At 37.6% G+C, this 10750-nt stretch overlaps 1 pseudogene; it reads right to left on the bottom strand.

The window, feature by feature from the left end:
- The window catches only part of LOC112502296, a 60297-nt pseudogene extending 53234 nt beyond the window's left edge, over positions 1 to 7063 (bottom strand).
- Between the last annotated feature and the right edge of the window lie 3687 nt (positions 7064 to 10750).

Below are 10750 nucleotides of genomic sequence, written 5' to 3'. Positions count from 1 at the left end.
GTACATACTTAAGCCATTGGCAAAATCGAAGACTAGCCGATGTGAAGACAGAAGGTCACCGATGCGGTGTTGTGGATCAACTGTCTAATATATACACCAARACTCCAAAGTAGCTTAAATGAATATTGAAAATATTTTGATGCTACAAGTCGATTGAAGGAAGATCTTCATAGACCGAAGATTGAAAATCTTCATGGACTCAAGATTGAAGATCATGACCCGAAGATTGAAAATCTTCATGGACCGAAGATTTGTAAGTAGCTACTTGAAGATACATATCCATCCAAAGGAGATCTTCTTACAGACTGACCATATCTCTGCAAAGTTTGTCTCTGCATGAACAGTGTTGTATGCACGCTGTGTACGATGAAAATGAGATATCAACATTGGTCAAGTCAACCCCTGCCTTCTTATCCTCAAGTGACAAGTGTCCCCATGCATTAAATGCTGAAGGTAGTATAAAAAGGCAGTGTGCATCTCCCATGCATATAACTGGCTTTTGCAAGATTACTTAGTGCATTCTCAAAGCAATCGACTATTCTCTTCTTCCCTCTTGCTCTCCTGTGTGCAAAGAAATTCTTAGTGTTCTTCATTTTCTTTCAAGAACTCTTTGTGTTGTTCTTGAAGGTTCTTCTTCTTCCACGATTGTTTAGGTTAGGTTTTCCTTTCCTATCTTCCGCAACAATCTTGTGTTTTCTGTGTGTATTAATTCTTGATATAAATCAATAAGAATTAAAAAGTTGAAAAAAGTCTGTGTAATTGTATTCAACCCCCCTTCTATAATTACTTTCTGTGTATTGCCTTCCGCTTCGAGACTAACAAGTGGTATTAGAACATTTGGCACTACCCATCTTCTTTACCAACTCCCCAAACAAATAACCGGCAAAGTCAATTTTTCTTTGGAAAATAAGTGCATGAGCTAGCTGGGTTACCAAAGTGGGTGACTGATCCATTCCACCAGTTTTGGAACTCAAACATTGAATAAGATGGGAGAAGATAAAGTTCCAAACACCACCCATATTCTTTCTATAAAGAGTGCTTTGTTTTATCAAAGCAGGGTCTTGCACATAACCCATTGTGGAAACAACAATATNAAAGTTCCAAACACCACCCATATTCTTTCTATAAAGAGTGCTTTGTTTTATCAAAGCAGGGTCTTGCACATAACCCATTGTGGAAACAACAATATGAAGGTTATCAATAGATACTAGTTCATCATAAGAAGAGTAAGCAGGAAGATCCAACACTCTTCTAAATCATCAATAGTAAATGATACATCATTAGCAGATAACACAGTTGCATGCACAACTTTGGTAGACGCATCATATACACATGTAGCCCAGAAAGCACGTAATGGAGATTTACTCATCTTTGGAGAAAAGGTAAATGCTTTGAAAAGAGGGCACTTACATAAAAATTAGATGATGATGTAGAAATCTGGATACTTCTCATTGTGATCCAACAATGCCACAAAATTGCATGGAGAAAATGTAACATCATCAACAGTGAAGGAAACAGATTTCTTAACCTTTGGAGCTTTGGAGGGAGTTCCAACTTTAGAAGCCATGGATGATGAATCTTGAAAACACACAGTAAGTTCTTGAGGAGATGAGAGTTTGAGGTTTTAGAGAAGATGAGAGGTTGAGGGTTATAAAAAGAGAGAAGAGAGGAGAGAAATATATATTGGGTAAAAAAGGGTAACCTAGGGAAAGTAAAAAGGTAAGACTTGACTAGGCAAAGAAAAAAAGGTGAAAATAGGGGTGTGGGTGTTGGATCTTGGGTGAGTGAAAAGGAGAGAGAGGGAAAAGGGTTTTGAAAAAAATGTTAGTGAAAAGGGGACACAAAGTATTAGGTGGATGGGATGTGAGTAGGGGAGAAGGGTAGGTGAGTGTGTATTCGATTTTGAGAGAAAGGCTGAAGGGGTGAGAGGTGTAGGCCGAAATTGGGTTCGGCTTGCAAAAATGTGAAATCGGCTTAAGGGTGGAGTGAGGAGGCCGAATGGTGAACAAACCGAAGGGTTGGAGAGGAATAATCGGCTTGTGTGAAGTGGAAGGGGTGGTTGGGCCGATTGAGAGAGGGACCGAGAGTGAGAGAACGATCGAGAGAGAGGGGGGATGGAGTGATTCGATGAGTGACATGGAATCGGTTTAAGGTGTGAGATTTTAGAGAGAGGCCGAGAGGGGATGGGGGTTATGTCTTGAGGGTGTGTGATCGGCTTGTGTAAGGGAAAAGGGAAAGAAGCCGAAAAGAGATAGAGATAGAGGGAAGGCCGAAGGAAGAGGCTTGAGAGGGTGAGATCGGTTTAAACCGAATAGAAATAGAGAGGAGAGGAAGCGATCTAGGGGAAGCCGAATGGAGAAGAGGTGAGTGAGAGAGATAGGACGAAGGCGGTTTAGGGGTAGGCGGAATAGGTTTCTTAGAGAAGGTAGAAATCTTGGAAGTATTTTTTAAAGAAACTGGTCTAGGAACGAACTCAGTAATAGAAGGTACTGAGGTACCAGTCTGAAAAGCAACAGCTGACTGAGATGAGGTAGCCGAAGGCTTATGTTTCATCTTCAGTTTGGATTTTGGCTTCTTATTCTTGATAGGCTTGTCCACAGACTTGCCTTTCTCAGCAGCAGAGAAACGACAATTCAAAGGATGCTTTAGATGCTCAGATGTTTTAGATTTAGAAGAACATGCATCAGAAGATTCCTTAAGAGAAAGAGAGAGAGTTAAACACACAGTCGACAGGAACATTCTCAGATTCAGTGTTTGAACTTTTACCTTTGACAAAAATTCCGAACTTAAGAGATTTTCCATTTTCATTGGATCTAGGAGAAAGAGATCCAACAGAATCAGATAAGTGATATGGAAAGGAGGAAGAAAGAATGTGAGAATAAATGCACAAAGAGTCATCAGGAGCACACAGATCCATATCATCATAACCTAGGCCAGTCTTTACTTCAATAGGAAGTTGATCATGTAAAATTTTATCTAGGTTCTTGGATGATCTAGCCCATTTTTTAAGAATGGCTTTTTCTTTCTCCAGCTTATCAAAGACCTTAGATTTTTCTTTGTTAAGAACATTGTTTATTAACTTTTGTTCTTTCAGGTCATTTTTCAACTTATCGAAGTCTTTCAGTTGATTCATGCATTTATGTAACTGATTAGTTAGACTTTTGATTTCAAGGTCAGCTTTCTTCTTAGCAGATCTAGCATTGTAAAGATCAATAGATAAAGAATCATAAGCTTGAACCTTTTCAGATTCAAAGAGAGAAGAGAAGTTGTTTACCTTCTTTGGTTTGACCAGATCTTTGGCATCCTTAGAGGTAGAAGGTAGATCAGCATCAGCAGCAGAGAAGGAGTCCTTGACAGGGTCTTCTATCTCCTGGATGTTGGCCATAAGAAACAGATATGCCATGTCCTCATCACTGGAGGAAGAGGTTGGCTCATCAATCCAGTCATGAGTCTCAGCGATGAGACCCTTACCTTTTCTCTGAAGGCTCTGGTTCTTTGCCTTTTCTCTCTTGTACTTTGCCTTGTACTTATCGTGAGAGGATCGGCTAGAAGGATGAGAAGGATGACGCTTAGAGATCCTTTTGCTTTTGCACTCAGCAGCAAAGTGACCTTTCTTGCCACAGTTGAAGCACTCATCATTGGACAGATCAAGAGGAGCTAACTTAGATTGATCTAAGGTTCTTCGGTCGGTGACCTTAGATCTGGGAGAGAAAGTAGAAGAGCCCTTTTTGGCATACCTTTTGAAGTTGGTAGCCATCATGGCTATGTTGTCAGCCAAGTCATTAACTGAGAGTTCATCACCCTCATCATCAACATCATCAGCATGGCTTTCAGCAAGTTCTTCTTTTCTGACAGCATCTTCTTCAGTGTCAGATAGATAGGTGATACGAGGTTCACTGACTGGCTTCCTCGTACCATTGGAGAGAAGGGCAACAGGAGAAGAAGTTCTAGGATCCTTCAATAATGCCTTTTTGAGAAGCTTGGTTTGCTCATAATTTTGGAGAGTTCCATAAAGAGCAGTAAGAGGCATATTTTCAAGATCTTTACTTGTCTTGATATAAGTGCAAGTCAGGTAAACAGTCCATGAACTTGCATAGGAATTCTTCGTTTTTATAGACTCTGCCATGAAACTTCAGATCATTGAGAAGGCTGTTAAATCTGTTGTAGTACTCAGTGAGAGATTCACCTTTCCCGTGCACAAATAGCTCATATTGCCTAACAAGGCCAATCTTCTTGCTTTTCTTTACTTCGATGGTTCCTTCATATAGAACACATAGAGTGTTCCACATGTCCTTGGCAGTAGAGAAGTTTACTAGGGAATGGAAGACATCATCAGGAAGAGAGAGGGCAATGATAGCCCTTACCTTGGTATCCAAGGAAACTTTTCTTTTATCGTCTTCATTGTACTGAGAAGGATCTTTGATGATGAACCTTCCAGTAGAGTCAGATTTCTCTTCATCATCATCAGAATCATTTGAAGGGTTACCATCGTCTTTGCTTTTTCCATGACGAAGCCATACTTCAGGAACAATGGGTCCATCCTTGAGGATTGAGAGATATTGACTATCAACACCCTCAAGGTAGAGTGTCATGTGACTTTTCCACATAGAGAAATTGTTCTTGTTAAACTTGGGAGGCTTGGCAATAGTGTCATTGTCTTGGTAAGAAGAATGAGTAGAGTTGGAAGAAGAAGAGGCCATTGCAGATCTAGCTTATGAGATTAAGCTAACTGCTCTGATACCTCTTGTTAGTCCCGAAGGGGAAGGCAATACACAGAAAGTAATTGTAGAAGGGGGGTTGAATACAATTACACATACTTTTTTCAACTTTTTAATTCTTATTGATTTATATCAAGAATTAATACACATAGAAATACAMAAGATTGTTGCGGAAGATAGGAAAGGAAAACCTAACCTAAACAATCTTAAAAGGACAATAACTTTCAAGAACAACACAAAGAGTTCTTGAAAGGAAATGAAGAACACTAAGAATTTCTTCACACACAGGAGAGCAAGGGAGAAGAAGAGAATAGCCGATTTCTTTGAGAATGCACTAAGTAATCTTGCAAAAGCCAGTTATATGTATGGGAGATGCACACTGCCTTTTTATACTACCTTCAGCATTTAATGCATGGGGACACTTGTCACTTGAGGATAAGAAGGCAGGGGTTGACTTGACCAATGTTGATATCTCATTTTCATCGTACACAGCGTGCATACAACACTGTTCATGCAGAGACAAACTTTGCAGAGATATGGTCAGTCTGTAGGAAGATCTCCTTTGGATGGATATGTAGCTTCAAGCAGCTACTCACAAATCTTCGGTCCATGAAGATTTTCAATCTTCAGTTCATGATCTTCAATCTTGAGTCCATGAAGATTTCCAATCTTCGGTCTATGAAGATCTTCCTTCAATCGGATTGTAGCATCAAAATATTTTCAATATTCATTTAAGCTACTTTGGAGTCTTGGTGTATATATTAGACAGTTGATCCACAACACCGCATCGGTGACCTTCTGTCTTCACATCGGCTAGTCTTCGATTTTGCCAATGGCTTAAGTATGTACCAAGACACCAATATACAAAGAACCAATAACTACTAAGTGTTGCTAATGTAGAGGAACAGATCAGTGGGTCATCACCAAATCAATAGATGACCCAACACATATTTATCCCATATTTTTGCGACTAAGCATCACATTTTCTTATCTGAGCACAAAAACTATTGAAAGGGGGTATGCTATAGTTATAGTAGATTAATAAACGATCTGTACAAGAGATAGTTGCTTCTTATTTGTAAAAGACTTGCACAAATAACTATAGCAAATAGGAACTGTCGTTATATGAGTTCCAATGAAATCATAAAAGAAATATGTCGGAAGGAATCCACCGGTTAAAAGGAGTTGTGCAGAATGAACTCGTGGAAGGTCGAATAAAAATGGATAGAATATGATAAAATATCATAAAGTAGTCAAAATAATTATGAATCAACACGTTCAATAAAAATATTGCTTCTTCCCAGATTTTTTTTTCTTACGACACGAGAATCAAATCTGGATTCTTGTATGTTTCCAACAAAATATAAATCCGCACTTGAGTTCGAATGGGAAGTTGAATTCAAGTGAAGAAAGTGTAAACCTATCTTTTTAAACGATGTTCTCTTATGGTAAACAAAAACCTCAGAAATAGCCAAAATAGTATGATACAACTAATTAGATATGCAGCACAGCAACATCTGAACAATGGTGCTCACGCTCATGATGTGGGATTTGTTCTTATCCTTGCAGTCATTAATTCAAACAATAATATATTGAACTCAAAGCTCTACAACATAACTGTGGAACGTTCCAATTCAAGTACAAGTGGTTACATAAGCATAGAACTCCACAAAAACTACGGAAATTTAAGATTGGTTCATGTTTGCAGAATTCTTAGCTGATATATCAAAATGAAGTGCCAAATTGGGGAAGGTCAAGAAAGATCCTATAAGAATTATACATCACTTGCTCTCAATCCCCAACCCAGCCAACAACTTTAGTGTTCAGAAGAAAGATTGAAGGAGTAAAACACAGAGAGTAAGAATAACTGAATCATAATTTTGAAAGTGTAAAACATAAAATAAAAATATGGATACTGAAATCATATAGCTTTTAATATTCATGGAAAGATAATAAACCAAAGAAAAAGAAACAGGTCATATAACCGCAATTTTGAATGAAATCAACAGAAATTCATCATTAGCAGTACAGTACCCAATGAGTAACCAAGGGTTCCAGATACCAATGTTGCCATCGACAAGCCCACCAGCGACAAGACCAAAGTGAGAATTCTTCTAAACCAGACGATGGGGATTTCCCCCAAGACAACGGATTAAATGGTTCGAAACTAGGTGCTGCACCGGCTAATGGAAGCGTACGATCGTCAGATTGGAAGTCGAGTTGAAAGATTTCAAGATTTGCAGACGAACTAAATGACACATCTATAGCTCTGGCAACGGCGCGTCGGGTGCAAAAGCCACCAACGCCGATCTATTGACTTCCTTTATGCAGATGGATGTATCCATCTTGATTCGAGTGTGAAACAATTGTTGATCTAAAGGAAAAGACTGATTGTATGCCTTGGATTAGGGTTGTGATCTGGAAAAGGAAGGATAATTTTCGTGACGACACAGACGCAAATCTCTGTTCAGGCGTTTTCTCTCTCTATCCCCCCTTCTGGTAGTTCAGTTCAAGAAGATTTTTCTTTTTGTTTTTGTTTTTAAGAAAAACTGTTTTGAAGAGTATTTGAAGTTTTTCTTTGTTCAAGTTTGATTCTTTTGCTTTTAGCATTTGAATTCTTTTTTGTTTCGATTGGGCATTTCTTCTTTGGTACAACATGATTGAAGAAGAAAGTATTGGATTAATTGTCTTTATTATGATTATTTATACAATTAAGATAATATTGAACAAAGTTAGTTGTATAATATTTGGTAATGGTTGTTTCGTTGGTTTTTATTAAGGGGTTGTTCGGTTACAACGTAATGGGTTGAATAAGTTGTATGACTTATCCGGTAAACCATATAACGATGTTCGGTTGTGACTTAATGGCTAAACTAATGGTTTATTCAGCCAGCTAGAAAATAACACTAGTCCCATTCAACCACTCATTTTCCATCCATGCCCCTCCTTTTACCATAACCCACCTGTGAAAGAAACAAAAACACGCTCTCTTCTCTCTCTCGAAACCCGTCACCTCCACCCTCTAGAACTAATCCCACCATCACTGACCGTTTGAAGCACTGTCGGGCAAATCGTTCATTGATTCTCCTCTCTATCTCAATCGATGTTCTCTAGCAGATGTGTCAATTTGTGTAACACCCCATACCACACATTGCATGTAACACATATTTCATTCAGAAGAAATACATGATTATATACCATTCAGGTCCCTTAGTACAAGAATCTATCATTACAGAATACAAGGTCTAAAAAATTCAGATACATTTCTTGTACTAATCAACGTTAATTAATCAAAATTGTACATCAAAGACAGTTCTTCATGTAGAAATGCATATAGGAAAATATCACATTTTCCCCTTTCCCTTACCGTCCGTACCTCCTGCAATACATAGTTAAAATCACAAAACGAGGGTTAGACCGAAAGGTCTAGTGAGTTACCCTATTTATGTTATTGCAGGGTGATAATCACCAAAACTTTTTAAATAAAACAACTTTTTATATATAAAACAAATAAGGACATATTACCAGTTCCTTTCCACTTTTCAAGTCAAGCATTCAGCTATTCAAATCACATACCTTTGAACCAACCAGGTTTCATATAATGTCACTTTTAAACTTTTTCTAATCAAACAAGGTTTATTTAAAGTTTCAGACCAAACCTGTTATTTTCTCCTCAATAACATCCATACTACAATTTTCAATAAGAACCTTGATCATGAATCTTTAAATCACAAAGAAATAAAGATTCCAAACCACAGTAATCTTAAGGGATATAATAGAAAGAGTTATATCATTCCACACACATACAAATGCCACTCTTATATCAAATGTACACCTCTCCTTGATATGCCACCCTTATCCCATGGTACACCTCTCCTTGATATGTCACCCTTATCCCATGGTACACCTCTCCTTGATATGTCACCCTTATTTCCTCATCAAAACATTTTACAAAAATAATTCCAAATAGACCGCAGTCAATGGAATTATTATCAATCCAAAATCATTTATATCAAATTTTCCATTTTATGATAAAATAACAATTTTATCAATTAAGCACAAGGCATAGTACAAATTCGGTCAACTTGGCTTGGCCGGACTTCATCTCCGGTCAAGTCTTGGCCGGTTTACCAAATTCGGACAACATATCGCTCAAGGCTTGTCCGATTTAACACTTAGAATAAATTCCAATACTTTTGTCCGGATAACAAGTCCGGACAATACATCGCCTAAGGCTTGTCCGATTTAAAAATAATTCGGACACCATTTAGTCGTATTCCTACTTCTCCGTTCAAAATGTTAAACATAAACTCAATATTCATACATCGCTCAATAACTTGACCGATCTACTCTAATCCGGTCAACCCTCCAGACGGTTTATTACTAAATCGCCCAGGCCTTATCCGGTTTATGACTTAAGTCGCTCAACCCTTACCCGGTTTAAGACTAAACCGCTTATCTCTTGACCGGTTTAGGTCTAATCCGGATAACACTTATGCGATTTAAATTCCAAACCAGATGAAAACATAATCAATTTATGCAATTAACAAGAATTTCAAAACAATTAAACCACTCACCTTATTAAAGCCTTTTTGAAAATCAGACGAAACTATCTTCAAAAATAAGCAATCCGATGAACTTCCCTCTCTTTCTAAATCGTTCAAGTTTTCTTTCCAAAGATGGCAAGAGAGCAAAATGGTGGTTTGACCCCTCCTTTTATACTTTCCCCCTTAGAAAAAGTCGGCTACTACATCCGTACACCACATGCATGCCTTACAAATAATCAAGTAACCATTCCTATATATATATATATATATATATATATATATTCATGCACACATGCACATACATACATGCATATCCCATCTATATATCGTACATACATGTGTACCCACATATACACATTATCATATTTATGCACCTATATTTTGCACATTTTCACATACCCACATGATCAAATGTACAAATTTATCATGTTGTCACATAATCATATATAACATATAATCACATATTCATTACCTCAGGTGACAACCAGGATCCGGTTATCACAATTTGTTCACGGGTTCTCCTTTCCAGTCAAAGAAATATTGAAGCCCCTTGATTCTCGTTCAGTTTGGGTTTTCCTGTACTCGACGGTTAAGATGGGTTTTTTGGGTTCTCTTTCTGTTTAGGTTTTCCTGTACCCAACAGTTGAAGGTGTTCTTTTTAAGTTTTCCTTATTGTTCCAGTTTCAATCAATCTTCATACAATTCAGTTCAAGAACTTAAACTTCAACAATGGCAGAATATGAGTAGAGAGAGAATTTTTTCAAAGGTTTTGTATTTTCTTCAAAGTGATTACAAAATGAGAATGAAAGTACTTACTACAATTATAAGGCACCTACTCTATTTATGCAAGGAAAATAACAAGGAAAATACAATTACTAAAACAAACTTGAATACAACATTTAAGCACAAAACTTTAAACCCAACATTATCCCCCTTTGGATTCAAACTCTAGAAATAGGAAATCTTGATCGTCTGAACCCAAGATGAGTTTCAAATCTTCTTAAGACATTATGATATTCAATCTTCTTGTCAAATAACTCCAGTGCTTTAAGAAGTAAGAATCTTTCTCTCCAATTCATTTTGTTGGACCCCCGACTCTTTGTCATCCTGAAATTTCTTCAACTCAAGTTGTTTCCTGATAATCCGTCACTGTAGTTTTTAAGTTCTTTGAACCTTAGAAATCTCTTAGCACCCTCAGAATTCTCATAAATCACACCCAACTCCGGATCTTCAAGAATCGTATACAGAGGGTAACCATCAACGTCTTCCAGAACTTGATTAGGCTTATTCAGATTGATATGCTTCTGATTGCTCTCGTAGCCCATCTAAATATCTTTACAGAAGACAACTTACTTTGACTTTTGAGAAATCTTTTCATGGCTTCCAATCCCCTGACAAATCCTTCCAATCGGACAGTTTGGTTTTTGAACTCATGAAACATAAACTCTAAGCCTTCCAAGTACAGATTAGGAAACTCAACTTCAC

This window comes from Cynara cardunculus, unplaced genomic scaffold (genome assembly GCF_001531365.2).
Source record: "Cynara cardunculus var. scolymus isolate 2C unplaced genomic scaffold, CcrdV1 Un_Scaffold_1189, whole genome shotgun sequence".
NCBI lineage: Eukaryota > Viridiplantae > Streptophyta > Magnoliopsida > Asterales > Asteraceae > Cynara > Cynara cardunculus.
Note: the sequence above shows the minus strand (reverse complement) of the source record. Positions and strands in the feature narration are given on the sequence as shown.